The sequence below is a fragment of the Lissotriton helveticus genome, chromosome 7 (assembly GCF_964261635.1).
Source record: "Lissotriton helveticus chromosome 7, aLisHel1.1, whole genome shotgun sequence".
NCBI lineage: Eukaryota > Metazoa > Chordata > Amphibia > Caudata > Salamandridae > Lissotriton > Lissotriton helveticus.
Window position 1 is genome coordinate 584,128,952 of NC_136068.1, and position 16,257 is coordinate 584,145,208.

The 16,257-nt window shown below is 51.2% G+C and overlaps 1 protein-coding gene across 1 annotated transcript in view; it reads right to left on the reverse strand.

Annotated features, from left to right (window-relative positions):
* The window catches only part of KDM3B (lysine demethylase 3B), a 1,181,011-nt gene that overhangs the window by 941,240 nt on the left and 223,514 nt on the right, over positions 1-16,257 (reverse strand). The window lies entirely within an intron of this gene.

Genomic DNA, 16,257 nt, shown 5'->3' on the forward strand with positions numbered 1-16,257 from the left:
GGGCGAAATGTCTAGTTGGAATGAGGACGCAGGAAGCTTTAAAGGGATGCAGGGTGACGGGAGTAAAAGAAGGACTAAGGTTGTGATTTGAATACAGTGTGGGGGCCATCTTGGAAAGGTGTCAGAGCTTGGACAAAGGTGAAACGCAAGCGCGAACAATGCAATAACATATGTATGAAAAACGGTACTAACAATGCAAGTAAGGTATAAACATAGTAAATTACAGATGACAACTAAATTCAATCCGGTCGTTAAGACCGTGAGGCTTAAGGGTGTGCAAACGATATATCCAGTACAATTCTCTCTGGAGTAGGAATTTACGTGTGTCTGTCCCTTCTTTCTTCGAGGCTGTTTCCAAAACGATGAATCGCAATTGAGCGATAGAATGTCTGGCTTCTGCAAAATGCATGGCAACATTAGATTTCTCATGTTTCAATCGAATGTTCGATTTGTGTTCATTTAGGCGTATTTTGATTTTGCGTTCAGTCTTGCCTATATATAGTTTGCCACAAGGGCATTTGAGGGCATAGATAAGGTTCGAGGTGTCACATGTGGCGTTGACTTGAAGTTTTATAGGATTGCCTTGCATGGGATGTCTGATGGTGTTTCCTTTTATGATGGAATTACAATGACTGCAATTCAAGCACGGTAATGTGCCTTTGTTTACAGTGAGTTTGGGAGTCGGTTTATTTAGTATTTCTTGTATGTTTTTACTCCTAGAATATGCAAATAAAGGAGGTTGTTGGAAGATGTCCCGAAGGTCTGGATACACTTGTAAAATAGGCCAGTGCTTGAGAATTATTTTCTTGTACATCGTGCTTGCTGTGGAAAATTTCGAGACAAGTACAGTCCTTTGATTGTCTGTTTTAGGTTGTTTAGATAACGTTTGTTCTCTTGTGATGTTCGCCACTCTAGTTTGTGCCTCGGTGAGGATAGATTCCGGATATCCTCGACTTAGAAAACGTTCTTGGGTTTCTTTTATGCGCTCAGAAGCGGTTAGTTCATCGGACACTATGCGTTTAACGCGTAGCATTTGTGAATATGGCATGTGTTTTTTGAGAGCTCCCTGGTGGAAGCTGGAAAAATGGAGGGTGTTGTTGCGATCGGTTGGTTTCCTGTAAAGATCAGTGCTGAAGCCTTCCGGTGTTAATGTGACATTCACGTCAAGGAATGGGATGGTGTGATTGCTAATTTGCCAAGATAGTTGTATACGTTCATCTTTAGAGTTTAAATTAAGTAATGCCTCGTTGAGAGATTGTTCGGTGTTGCTCCAAATGAAAAAAAGGTCATCAATGTACCGAGCGTACATAATGGTGTTGTCTTGGAAGGTGACATTGGCATAAATGTGACGTTTTTCAAAATGTTCCATGAAGATATTGGCATATGTGGGAGCTGCGCAGTTTCCCATCGCCATTCCGGATAACTGCAAGTACCATTGATTATCATTTTGAAAGTAGCTGTGATATAGGGTGAAACCCATGAGTTCCAAAATGAATGTTTGCATCTCGGGGTCAATATCGCTGTTGAGAAGGGCCGCTTCTATTGCTTCAATGCCTCCTTGGTGGGGTATGGAAGTATAGAGTGAACTGACATCAGTCGTGCATAAAACATATGACTGTTGGTCTTGTACTCGGATTTTTGACAGTTTGAGCAAAAAGTCTGTCGTGTCCTTGATGTAGCTAATAGATTTGGTAACGAGTGGCTGAAGGTATTTATCTATAAATTTGCCTGTGGGTTCGTGCAATGATCCTCTAGTTGATACAATGGGCCTGAATGGCGGGTTTTGTAGGTCTTTATGAATCTTGGGACTCATTTGAATGGACGGGCTTCTAGGGAATTCGGTTAAGAGGAAGTTTTTTGTTCGTTCTTCAATGATACCGTTGCGTTGTGCTCTGATCACAATTTCTTGAAGAATGTTATAGAATTCCCTTGTGGGATTGGTGTCAAGTCGCATGTAAATAGTGGCATCTAAGATGTGCTCTTGAAGTCGTTGGTTATACATTGCAGAGTCCATGATAACCAGGGCGCCGCCCTTGTCTGCCTTGGTGCACTTAATCGAAGTGTTGTTGGCTAGAGATTGTAAAGTGTCTCGGTCTTTAATGGTCAAATTTTGATATTTAAACTTCTTCTTGAAATTCATTTTCAACAGATCATTACGAACAAGGTTTTCAAACAAATCTATACTTTTATGACTACACGGTGCTTGAAATGTGCTGGTAGGTCGTAGTCCACGTAATTCGTCAGTTCGGGATGTGTTGGTCGGTGGCATGATGTTTTCAAAGAAGTTGCGTAGTCGCAGTTTTCTGGTGAACTTAAATGTGCTCACTTCTAGTTCCAATAAGTTGGTGGTAGTTACTGGAACAAAGGATGTGCCCTTCTCAAGAAGATCAATTTGATGTTTGGGTATGGTAATACTGGAAATGTTAATTACGAGACGTTCTTTTTGCCTTTGGTGTCTTTCTTGGTCACTGTGCTTCTCGTGTTGGGAGGAATTGTATCTCTTTCTTTTGTTCTTGCTCCTCCTGAGTCTTCGGTTTGGGTTGGACCTAATTCTAAAAAAGGAACCGCAGAGGATGTGGCGGTTTGACCTTGATCCGATGGGGTGGTAGTTAGCTTATGTGAAGGTCGAGCTGAGAGATCACTGTCTGAAGATGAGGTGTCAGTTTGGGCGTTTGGTGGTCTGTTGCGTCGACGTTGAGCATAGACGTCTGCCCACGAGTATACCTCGTCAAGTTTGTAATCGAGTGTATCTCTTCTAAATTTCCTTAGTTTACGTTCGTTAATTTCCTTGCGATGCTTTTCAAGTATGTTTTTTGTGTCCTCTAGGGTCTGACTTAATTCTTCGGAGGAAAGCATGTTTTTTAGTTCGTCATCAACCTCTTTGATATCCTGTTCTAGTTCTTTAAGTATTCCAGACAGTTCTTCTACAATTAAAAGAATCAGGTCGAGGCTGCATTTGTTAAGGATGGCGTCCCATTTGTCTTTGAATGGTTTAGAATTCTTGCATAAAGATGGTCTTAAAGAAATCCTTAGGCCGCGTGGGATCCTGAGAGCTCGATGATATTTGAGCAGAGTGCTCGCATGGAGCTTCTGGTTGATGTGTCTTTTAGACAAATAAAGAAGTTGCTTAATGCATTGTTCTTTGTTGCGGGTGGTAGAGGTAGGGTTAACGTCTTCCTCGATCAGCGAATAAATCCGGTTGCGTTCTTCATCATCATATGCCAGAGTTTGAGCTCTGGCTTGGGTACTTTTGCTTATTTCGTCAAATTGCATGTTGTAATGCGTGCTCCCACCGTGTGGCGGAAATGTTTCAATGAAGATGTGGGATTAGGCGGGGCACAGCTTAAGTTGTTTGTAACAGTAGCAAGAAGTGTAAGTAATTGCGTGTGCACTCTTGGGTCGTGTTTCCGTCGAAGCACGTCTAATCACTGTATTGTAGTGTAGGCATGGTTATGCAGCTACATCCCCAATGGAGGCACAACGATAAAGTTCAAAACAATGATTCAGGAGTTTCGGTTGCACATTTGAAATGTTTATTTTAGATATTTTCCATTTTGTCCGTAGATATTAAGTTCATATCTAGTGCCGACTTAATGATGCATGGTAGAAAGCGGGGAACGCCTCCGATGCATGTTATGTAATGTTGTCAGTTTTTTGGATAAAGAAAGCGGAGAAGTCTTCACAGGAGGGAGCCTCGTGCATATTGCTGTGTGGCTGGGGTTGTTCCTTGCATTGAGTTCTGACTAGGTCAAACAGTATTCTCGGCCTGTTCCTTGCTTGGTCGAGCTGGTGGCTGAAGAAATCTGTTTTTGAGCTTTTAATTTTCCTGAAGTAGGCGTTTCTCTTTTTCTTCAGTGTTTTTAGATGCAGTGCAGAGGGAGCTGATCTCCAGGTGCGCTCTGCCATTCGCATGGCTTGTCTGGAGATGGATTTTAGCGCACCGATCTTCGGCTCGACGGCCTTCATTTTTGACCTTGTAGGGTCGTCGACACTTGTTTTCTTTGTAGAATCCGACATGTTCGAACTCTTCGATCCGAAGACTGTCTTCAGCAGTTTCAGTTTCGATTTTGACTCGATGACATTCGGTTTCGCTTTTAGCAGTGCGACCGATGGCTCGTGTGTTATGTTCTTAGCCGGGCTGAGAGGCGGGGCTATCGAACGTTCCTCTTGATCTTGGCTAAGGCCTTCTGGCGATGCCTCGACCTGAGCCCTTGGAAGCCTTTTAGTGTCTGTTGTGGGCTCCGCACCACAGTTGGGCCTGGTTCATCGCTTTAGTCGTCATCGACTGCTCCGATGGGGGATACGTCGTCCCTTACCTCGACGTCGTTTTCATTATCACCTTCATCATCGACGTCTTCATAATAGGTGGAGTCATGCTCCGAACCGGGATCCGATTGCTGTCCTGGATCCGGAGCCTCGACGACCTCATCGTTTTCTTCACCGAAGATATTCACCGGGTCGGGCGCCTGCTTCAACAGTCTGCCTCGCCGCACGTCGGAGCCTAAGCGTCTTCTTGGACCGGAATCGAGCACAAGCTAGACAGTTGTCCTCATTGTGGTCTGGTGATGAGCACTTGTTGCACACCGGGTGTACATCGATGTGCGGGTACTTAGAGTTACAAAGGGGGCATCGCTTGAACGGGCTCCGTTCCATCGACGATCGGGCCTCTGGTGTCGAAAAGGCCACGCGGCTCTCCTCGACGTCCTGCTCGAAAGAACTGGAACAAGAACTCTGCACCGATCGAAAGACAATACCGACGACCCCGAAGGCCTTTTGGCCTGTAGAAAGTTTCCGAACTTGAGTAAAGAAAAGTACATCCGAACCCAATGGCGGAAAAAAACAATCTGAGGATGGAGAGGATGCCCATGCGCACTGTAGTCCGAGGGAGGAGCCACCTATCTCGTGATACTTCGAAGACTCTTCCAGGACAACAATATGCAATCATCCGGACCCAACACTAGGCAGCGATCTATGCACAAGATATGAATTCAGCAGCCCACATGCCTCGAACAGAACAAGTTACTTACCTTCGGTTACGCTTTTTCTGGTGAATTCAGTATCTGCCTGTGGATTCCTCACCTTGTGAATATCCCCTGCGCCAGCAACATTCGGAAACTTTTGTAGCCCTCCACACCGACGAGGACGTAGACGACGTCACAAAGGCACGACTCCGCTCGCGACCTCGCTGACGTCACTGGATCCATAAGAGCCTCGTCGGCGTGATGATGTTGTTTCCGCCCTTTTTTCCGTGCCCCCGAGGCACACGGGCGGACCGACAAATAGGTACAGTATACACAGTACACAGTATTCAAACCAACACAGTGTAAAAGCAATGCAAAAAGCATGAACAATTAAACCTCCCTTTGGAAGAAACAACCATAACATAACAAGATTACAGGTATCCTGTTTCGAACCCGTGTTACTGTGCCGGGAGCTCGTCATTCTTCATTTTGGGGAGACTATTTTGTCCAGTGGGCCGTTGTCTTGATTTGCGACGCGGTCCAAGAGTACACATCGTATCAACTATTTAGGAGTATCATATGCGTTGCTGAGCGACATCCAGGATAGACACCTTCATTAGCTATATCATAGATACAAGATTCCTGTACCTATCAGTATTGATTTTCACCAACGGTGGCAGTCCACGCTTTATTTCTTTTGGAACCAGGCACTTTGTAGCAGCCTCACCTAGTATATGACTTAGATTTTCTATTACCAGCTACGGTACCTGCTTCATACTACGTCTACCCTTTGTACTTCACTGGTCACTTACTATTTCAAATCAACATCACTGATCTAGCCTTGACGAAGTTACAGCACGTAACGAAACGCGTTGGCTGTGTATGTCCTTTTTGGTATAATTACCTAAAGAAAAGAAAATTCAAGATTACAAGTACCTGCGTAATTCCTTTGAGTGCGCCTTCCATTCTGTCTCCATAACAAGATTACAGGTATAGAAGAGTGGACAAAAGGGGAGGCGGGTGGGTCAGTGAGGAATCCACAGGCAGATACTGTATCCACCAGAAAAAGCATTACCGAAGGTAAGTAACTTGTTCTTCTGATGGATACATTTGCCAGTGGATTCCTCACCTTGTGAATAGAATCCCACAGCAGTCCCCACTCCCGGAGGAGGGTGTCCACTCCCCATTACCAAGAAATCCTGAAGGACAAAACGCGCAAAGTGACCGTCCCTCCTCAGTTCTGTATCTAAGCAGTAATGCTTTGCAAAAGTGTGGAGGGAGGCCAAAGTTGACGCTCTACAAATGTCCTCAACAGGTACACCCCTAGACAAAGCAGAAGTAGAAGACTTTGCTCTAGTAGAGTGAGCTCTTATACCCTCTGGAGGTTCCTTACCAGCCAGGATGTAGCAGATCGTGATGCACAAGATAATCCATCTGGAAAGTGTGCGCTTGTGCACCGCTCTTCCTTTCCTGCAGTCAGCAAATCCAACAAAGAGCTGGTCGCCCACACGATAATCTTTGGTCCTATCGAGAGAAAAGCGTACCGCCCTCTTAGGGTCCAGGCGGTGAAGCCGCTCCTCCTCCTTGGAAGGGTGAGGATAGAAAGAAGGAAGGGTAATGGACTGCCCCAGATGGAAAGGAGTTCCCACCTTAGGCAGAAAAGCAGCCCTGGTTCTGAGAATCATTCTTCCAGCATGAATGGTCAAGAATGGGGTTTTCGAACTCAGAGCTTGAAGCTCACTTACCCTCCTTGCAGAGGTAATTGAAACCAGAAAAATAGTCTTGAAAGACAGTAGTCTCAAGGGACACTTGTGCAAGGGTTCAAAGGGAGAACCCATCAAGTAGGTTAAGACAAGATTTAAGTCCCATTGAGGCACAAAAGGAGTGGGCGGATATTTGTTGGTAAGACCCTTAATGAAACGTAAAATAATAGGTGACTTAAATGAAGAGGGTTGGTCCGGCAAACAAAGGAATGCCGACAAGGCCGATAAATAACCTTTTACAGTAGCCACAGCAAAACCCTGCTGGGCTAGAGAAAGAGCAAACTTAAGTATGTTGGATAGACTGGCCCTTAAGGGGTCAATAGACTTCTCCCCACATCATGAAACAAATTTTGACCACCTGTAAGAATAAATTGACTTGGTGGAATGCCGCCTAGCCGATAAAATAACATCAAACCAAGTCAGGCGGAAGAGAAAAAGAATTCAGGTTGCCCCGTTCAATCTCCAGGCATGAAGGTGAAAGCTCTGAAGGTGGGGGTGGAGAACCTGCCCTGCGACTGCGAGAGGAGGTCTGCCCTGAGAGGGAGACGAAGCGGCGGGCACGAGGAGAGGTGGAGAAGATCTGTGTACCACACCCTTCTTGGCCAATCCAGGGCGATCAATATGACTTGGGCCCAGTCTTGGTGAATCTGCCTCAGAACCCGAGGAATCAAAGGTATGGGAGGAAACGCGTAAAGGAGTTGCGAGCTCCAACTCAACTGAAACGTGTCCCCCAAAGCACCCTGCATCAGATACTGGAGACTGTAGAATGACGGGCAGAAAGCATTCTCGTGAGTGGCAAACCGGTCCACCCGAGGAATTCCCCACGTCCGGAAGACATGATGAACCACCTCCGGATGAAGCCTCCACTCCTGGTCGGCAGAGAACTACAGACTGAAAATGTCTGCACGTAGGTTCAGAACACCTGCCAGCTGATTTACCGTCAGACAAATCTGATGGTCCTGAGCCAGGACCAGAGACGCAGAGCCTCTCTGCAGAGACAATGCGACTCCACTCCTCCCTGTTTGTCGACATACCACATCGCGGTAGTGTTGTCCGTTAATACTTGAACTGATTGACCGTGAAGGGAAGAAGGCTTTGAGCGTTAAACGTATTGCCCGCAACTCTAGAAGGTTGCTATGAAGCAACCTTTCCTCTGGAGACCAAAGACCGTTGATCTCCAGGTCTCCCAGATGAGCACACCACCCTAGAGTGGATGCATCCGTTATCACCGTGGCCACCGATGGAGGTAAGTGGAAGGGCTTTCCCTGAGACAGATTGCGTTCCACTGTCCACCAGGATAGATCCGCTGCAGCTTCTCTGGAGATCCTCACAGACTCCCGGAGATCTCCCTTGTGCTGATACCACTGCCTGCGGAGGCACCACTGGAGCGCCCTCATGTGCCAGCGTGCATGGTTGACCAACAGAATGCAGGAAGCAAACAGACGGAGCAGGCGAAGGACCTTCAGGACTGGAACGACCACTCCATCGTAAAATAAGGGAATCATTTCCTGAATGTCGAGAATCCTTTGAGGAAGAGGGAATGCTCAACACAATCAATCACTGCATTTCTAAAGCGCGCTACATACCCGTTAGGGTCTCAAGGCGCTGGGGGGGTGGGACTTGCTTTGCAGCTGCCCGAGTGTCAGACACAACCTCATCAAAGTTCTTTCTGTCCTCCTCTGACAACTTCGGGCCAGTTGAATCCATTAAAGCATGGACATATCATCTGCCCAAAAGGCAAGTGGCATTGTTGGATTTGAGAGCCATAGAAGCTGATGAAAATACCTTTTTAGCAGCCTGATCCATTCTCTTAGACTCTCTATCACCAGGAGTCTGCGGAAAAGCTCCGGACGATATCTTTGAACATGCAGCCTGAATAACCAAACTCTCAGGCACAGGATGAGAAGATAAAAACTCTGGATCACCTGGAGCCGTCCTATAACGTCTGGCAACTGGCCTCGAAACTGCAGGAGCAGAAAAGGTTTTTTGCCAAACATCCAAAATCGGCTCTGTAATAGCTTCATTAAAAGGAAGCAAGGGCTCAATGACTGTAGAAGGAGAATGAAGCACCTCCGTCTGAATATTGTACTTAAGTTCTGTAGTAGGGAGTTGCAAGTTCAAAAGATCAGCAGCCTTACGAATCACAACATGGTAAGGAACCACATCCTTGGAAGGAACATCAGGAGGTGAAAGTTGCCATTCTGGAGATAAATCCAAACCACTTGCCTCCCTTAAATCTTCAAAAAGGTCCTCAGACTTATGAAGCTCTCCTTTCTCCATCTCATTTTCTCTATAATGCAGCTCCTCCAGCAACCTCTGTGCCTCACGTCTGGACCTCACCTTCGGGGCCAACGGAGTCATACACGGATCCGACGGATTCGGAACCGGCGTCGGACTCTGATCCAGCGGCTCCTTCGAAGTCGAACGAGGCCACGCTGATGGCGCCGGAGATGGAGGAATCGGCGTCGAGGTTCTCGATGCCGAAAATGCCACAAAGGGGCCGCAGGCATAAATGCCATGAAGGGAGCTGAAGCATACGCTTGTTGTACTCCCAAATTGAATGCCATAGGACCCGAAGGTGCACCAGAGGGGTACATTGCCCTCGCAAAGACTCCGTAAATCACATTAAGGTAATGCGACGGATCTTGACCAGGAAATGGAAGGTACTTGCCTGGCATAGGCATAGGAGCCACCGGATTCGGGCCAGTCGGCGCATACGGTGTATCCACCGGAGTCGATGGCCTTTCAGGTACAGGCACCTCTTCCACAGGAACCAAAGAATGTACCGAAGTAGGCGAAGGATTCGGCGCCGGTGACTGCTCCGGTGACGGCGCCGGTGAATCCACTGGAGCAACAACTCTCACCGTGGATGGAGAGGGAGATATATAGTCCTTCCGATGTCGATGATCCTTCGAGGTCGACTGATCTTCCTCAGAACCGCGCCGAGAGCCATGCCTCTTCTTCTTCTTATGTGTCTTGGACTTTAAAACATGACCTGATGTCGACTTTGACTCCGATCCCAACCTCGACCTGGCCTTCGATTTCCTCCGACCTCTCTTCTCTTTTCGAACTATCTTTTCGAACTATCACATTTAACAGCTTGGCTTCCCTTTCTTTCAAAGCCTTCGGGTTAGTCTTCCTACAGGAAGAACAATCCTCGACATCATGGTCAGATGACAAACACCATACACAATCGTCGTGTGGATCCATTATGGACATATGTCCACCGCACTCCCTGCAAGACTTAAAACCTGATTTTCTCGAAAGACATCCTTGAGAAGAAAGAAAAAGAGAACAGGATACAACTGGAAAAAACAAAGTAACAAGCTACGGAGAGTCCCAGAAACCATTGGCAACGGCGCGGAAAAAAGGGAACTGACGTCATCACGCCGACGAGGCTCTCTTATGGATCCAGGGAGGTCGCGAGCGGAGTCGTGCCTTTGTGACTTAGTCTACGTCCTCGTCGGCGTAGAGAGTTACAAAAGTTTCCGAATGTTGCTGGCGCAGGGGATATTCACAAGGTGTGGAATCCACTGGCAGATGTATCCATCAGAAATACTGTTTCTACATCAAGATCTACCTTTCTGCAAAATCTGGTGTAAATCCGTTCAGCAGTTCAGGCTGCAGTGTTCAAAAACAACAATGGACATTGCCATTACGAGGGGTTTGGGGACTGCCCTTTTTCTCTGCCCCAGCTTCACGAATCACCGCAAAACTTTCCAGACTGCAGCACAAGTAAGCCGTACACTAGTTTTGAACATTTCATGAAGATTCTGCAAAATTATTAGCAAAACAAAAAACACGGTCTATGGGAAAAATTGGTCCTAACTATAACTACCTATCACCAGTAGGATAGATGAACAAGTTACTTACCTTCTGTAACGATATATCTGTAAGAAACAGTAGTTAGTATTAGATTCCTTACCTTAGAATATCCCCAGGCGTCAGTCTGGATCCGGAAACTTTTGCGTAGCAGTACCCCTGCGCGTCGGTAGGCGTCGTCTGCAGGCGTCCCCTGCGGCTCCACGTCCGTCGTCGGCGTCGTGATGACGTCGCTGGAGTATATAGACGCCGCCTCCGCGCGCTGACGTCAGTTCTTTGTACACAGCTTTTCCGCGCCAGAACACGCAGAGCCATGTGAGAACCAACACTGGTGCCATTTGAAACTAGGGCCCTGAAAGGGATGTCCTTAACCCTAGGTATCAGTTCGCAGAACGGGGAGGATGGGCGGGGCGGTAAGGAATCTAATACTAACTACTGTTTCTTACAGATATATCGTTACCGAAGGTAAGTAACTTGTTCATCTGAAAGAAACAGGTTAGTATTAGATTCCTTACCTTAGAATAGATACCCCAGCAATACCAACCCCGGTGGTGGGTCTGCGAACCAATACAATCCTACACCAGAAAGTCCTGGAGGACCGAACGGCCAAAGAAGCCATCCCTCCGGACTTGACTGTCCAGGCAGTAGTGCCTCGCAAAGGTGTGCAGCGAGGCCCACGTAGCCGCCTGGCAAATGTCCTGCAAAGGGACTCCCCGGCCCAGGGCAGTAGTAGCCGCCGTGGCCCGAGTGGAATGGGCCCTCAGCCCAACAGGAGGCTCCTTCCGAGCCAAAGAGTAGCACGCTTTGATGCACAGAACGACCCACCGAGAGATGGTCCGTTTATGTACCGCCCGTCCTTTCTTCGCACCCACGTAGCCAACAAACAGTTGGTCATCCACCCGGAACTGGCGTGTGCGATCCATATAAAATGAAAGCGCACGTTTTGGGTCCAGACGATGGAGCCGCTCTTCATCCTTTGAAGGATGCGGAGGCAGGAAGAAGGAGGGTAAGGTGATGGACTGCCCGATGTGAAAAGCAGAGACTACTTTGGGCAGGAAAGAAGGTCTAGTTCTCAGAACCACCTTGTCTGGATGAATTGACATGAAAGGAGGTTTGACAGAAAGAGCCTGGAGCTCACTCACTCTCCTGGCAGAGGTGATGGCAACCAGGAAGGCGGTCTTTAAAGTCAGGAGACGGAGAGGACAGGAATGAAGTGGCTCAAAGGGAGCGCACATCAAGAAGGTCAGAACCAGGTTCAAGTCCCACTGAGGCATCACGAACGGAACAGGTGGATACATGTGCGTGATGCCCTTCAAGAATCTTGTTACAATAGGGGACCTGAACAAAGAAGGTTGATCAGGCAGCCTTAGAAAGGCCGAAAGGGCAGAAAGGTAGCCCTTGATAGTGCCCAGAGCAGAGCCCTGCTGGGCAAGAGAGAGAAGAAAGAGGAGAACCTCGGAAAGAGGGGCAGAGAGAGGGTCCACAGCCTTTGCTGTGCACCATGCCACAAATCTGTTCCACCGGCAGGCGTATACCGACTTCGTGGAGGGACGCCTGGCTGCCAGAATCACATCACAAACCTCAGGAGGCAAGTCAAATGGCCTCAACTGTCGCCGCTCAATCTCCACGCATGGAGGTGGAGACTGGACAGGTTCGGGTGGAGGACCGTCCCCTGCTGCTGCGACAGAAGGTCCTCCTGAAGGGGCAGGCGGATCGAGGGACCCACTGACATGCTGAGTAGCTCGGGATACCAGTACCTTCGAGCCCAGTCCGGAGCCACAAGGATAACTTGGGCCCGGTCGCGCCTGATCTTCTTCAGCACTCTGGGCAGAAGTGGTATAGGCGGAAAGGCGTACAATAGACCACAACTCCACTCGCGCCGAAAGGCGTCGCCGAGCGAGTGCCGTCTTGGAAACTCCAATGCGCAGAACTGATGACATTGCGCGTTCTCTTCTGTGGCGAATAGATCTAACCAAGGCTCTCCCCATTGCAGAAAGAGGCCTTTCGCCACGTCCGAGTTCAGACGCCATTCGTGATCCACCGAGCACCGACGGCTGAGTTCGTCCGCCCTGGCGTTCAGAGAACCAGGTGTTGAACCGTCAGAGTCACGCTCTGACGTTCCAGCCATTGCCAGAGACGCAGAGCCTCCTGGCAAAGGGTCCACTACCCCACTCCGCCCTGCTTGTTGCAGTACCACATGGCGGTGGTGTTGTCCGTGAACACCTGCACTACACTCCCGTTGACAAAGGGGAGGAATGCCTTCAGTGCTAGGCGAATCGCCCGCAGCTCCAACATGTTGATATGGAGCCGGGACTCCGCCAGAGACCAGATGACTCTGATCTCCGCCTCTCCCAAGTGGCCTCCCCAGCCCTGGAGGGACGCGTCTGTCACAACTACGTGCTCTGGTTGGGGAAGGGAGAGGGATCTGCCTCTGACCCAATCGCGGTCCGTAAGCCACCACTGCAACTGTCTCGCAGTGCCCTCCGAGATCAGGACATGGTCGGATAGGTTGCCTTGATGCTGGGCCCACTGAAACTTCAGGTCCCACTGCAGAGCCCGCATCCGCCACCGGGCGTGATGCACCAGAAGGATGCAGGAAGCCATCAGCCCCAGCAGCCGCAGCGTCAACCTGACCGAAACCCGGGATAACGGCTGAAAGATTGGAATCAGAGCCTGAATATCCCGGACCCGCCGTTCCGGAGGATAAACCCGAAACTGCGCCGAGTCGAGAACCGCTCCGATGAAAAGGAGCTTTTGAGAGGGACACAGGTGTGATTTCGGCACATTGATGGAAAACCCCAGCTCGTGCAGGAGGTCTGCCGTCATCTGGAGGTTGTGGACGACTGTCTGGGGCGAGCCCGACTTCAACAACCAGTCGTCGAGGTAGGGGAAGACTGAAACCCCTAACCGGCGCAGATGAGCTGCGACCACCGCCATCACTTTCGTGAACACCCGTGGGGCGCTGGTAAGGCCGAATGGGAGCACGATAAACTGAAAGTGCTCGTCGCCTACCGTGAACCGCAGGTAACGTCGGTGGGCCGGCAGGACGGGGATGTGAAAATACGCGTCCTGCAAGTCCAACGCCACCATCCACTCTTGTGGGTCCAGAGCAGCCAAGACCTGAGCCAAAGTCAACATCTTGAACTTCTCCTTCCGGAGGAAGCCGTTGACGTTCCGTAGATCCAAGATAGGACGTAGGCCCCCCTTGTCCTTCTTGGGCACCAGAAAGTAGTGGGAATAGCAACCACACCCTACTTCTGGCCCAGGAACGCGCTCGATGGCCCCCTTGGCCAAGAGGGCCGTAACTTCCTCCTGCAGAAGTGTCAAGTGGTCCCCCGACACACGGTGGTTCTGCGGTGGCATGGCTGGAGGAGTGCTCTCGAAGGGGAGGGAGTAGCCCCTTCGGACGAGCTGCAGCACCCACCTGTCCGATGTGATGGTGCGCCAGCGGAAGTGGTGATGGCGAACCCTGCCACCCACTGGCGTCACATGGGCCTGAAAGCTCGGACTAGGAGGATTTGGAGGCTGATGCTGCGGGGGGAGGTGTGGTCTGACCTCGCAGTTGTCCCCGACCGCCTCCACGGCGGAAGCCACGGCCGCCACCGCGTTGAGAAGTGTTCTGCGGTGCGTGGCTGGCAGCACGTGTGGGACCGCCCCTTCCGTGGCCACGAAAGGAGCGAAACGAACCCGTTTGCTGGCGCTGGGTCGAGAGACCCAAGGACTTGGCCGTGACCCTGGAGTCCTTGAAGCGCTCCAGCGCGTGGTCCGCTTTGTCGCCAAACAGGCGACTGCCATCGAACGGCATGTCCATCAAAGTATTTTGGACATCCGGCGAAAAGTTGGCGGATCTCAGCCAGGCGTGGCGACGAATCGCCACCGTCGTGGACATCGCTCTGCCTAGCGAGTCGGTCGTATCGAGACCACACCTGATGGAATATCGTGCTGCGTCTCGGCCTTCAATCATAGCCTGACCGAGCTTTGCCCGTACCTCCTGCGGGCATTGTGGCAGACACTCCGCGACCGTATCCCACAGAGAGTGGGTGTAGCGGCCCAAGAGGCATGCGGTGTTGCAAGACCGCAGTCCCAGACTCAGGGACGAGAAGACCTTCTTCCCATACTGGTCGTACCTCTTAGATTCCCGGTCGGGCGGGGCCGACAGGAATGCGGTTTGGGAAGTCGAGGCCTGGATCACCAGACTCTCAGGGGTGGGGTGGGTGGACAGGAACTTGGGGTCATCCTGACACGGACGGTGGCGTCTGGCCACGTTCCTATCAACAGGCGAACCTGAAGCGGGCCTGGACCACGTGCCCAAAAGAACGTCTGTCAAGGCTTCGTTGAACGGCAGCAGAGGCTCCTGTGGGCATGACTGCGGTTTGAAGACCTCAGTGAGGATGTTAGGCCTCACGACCGCGACGGGGAGCTCAAGGTGTAAGGCCTTGGCAGCCCTCATCAACACCACTGAATAAGCAGCCCCAGCCTCCGAGGCCACAGTAGGAGGCGAGACAAAACCAGGGTTAGGAGAATCGTCCAGACCACTGGCATCACCCAAGTCACCTGTCCAGTCCACGTCGTACTGACACTCGCGTGACAGAGGGTCCTCAGACCCCTCCCAACCCTCTCCATAATCTGCATCCTCACCATATTCGGAGTCAATGATGTAGACCGGCTCCTCAGGGTCAATGGGCCCCATCGGAGCCGGACTCGGCGTCGGACGACGCCGGTCCGACTCCGCGTCCGGAGTAGGAGAGGGAATGGGGGTGGCGCCGCCCGGAGCCGGCGCCGGAGCCCCGACGCTGGCCGGAGCCGGCGTCGGAGTCGGCACCATGGGTTGCCCCGATGGAATCGGCGCCGGAGAGGCAGGTGGACCAGCCGGCGTCGACCCTGAAGGGCCCAGCGGCGCCGGGGCCGGAGCCGCCGGCGGCGTCTGGGCCGGAGCCCCCGACGGCGTCGGGGCAGGAACACCCGAACCGCTCGGGCCCCCGGACGGGACCACCGGGCCCGCAGGCGCTGTAGGCCCCGTCGGAGGAGACAGCGCCCTCATGGCCATGAGGAACTCCTCTATCTCCTCTCGCGACGCGCCTTGCCCAGGGACCGTCGGGTATGGAGCAGGCAGCGTCGGCGACCCACGCGGAGCCGCGGGGGTGGGGCCACCCGAACCCCCGGCCGCATCGCGCGGGAGTCTGGGGTACGATGACGACGCCCCGACTTCTTGTGCCTCTTACCAGAGGAATGGTGACTACTTCCGGAGCGCTCGTGGTGGCTCCGCGACCGCTCCCTCGACCTCCGGCCGGACCGGGACCGCTCCTGGCGCGGGGCCGACACCCGGAGCTCGAGTAGCTTGCGGGACCGCTCCCGTCTAGCCTTACTCGTCAAGGCCCGGAAGTCAACGCAGGACTCCACGTCGTGGTCCGCGCCCAGGCACCGGAGGCAGAGTCGGTGGTGGTCCGTGACCGACATCGTGCGGTCACACCCGTCACAATTCTTAAACCCGGGCATCCTATCGGCACCTTAGAGTTAGAAAGTTAATCAAAAAACGTAGGTCAAAAGACCGGAGTACTGCTCTTCGGATCTGCGCTAACTGGCGCGGAAAAAAGAAGAACTGACGTCAGCGCGCGGAGGCGGCGTCTATATACTCCAGCGACGTCATCACGGCACACGACGCCGACGACAGACGCGGAGCCGCAGGGGACGCCTGCAGACGACGCCTACCG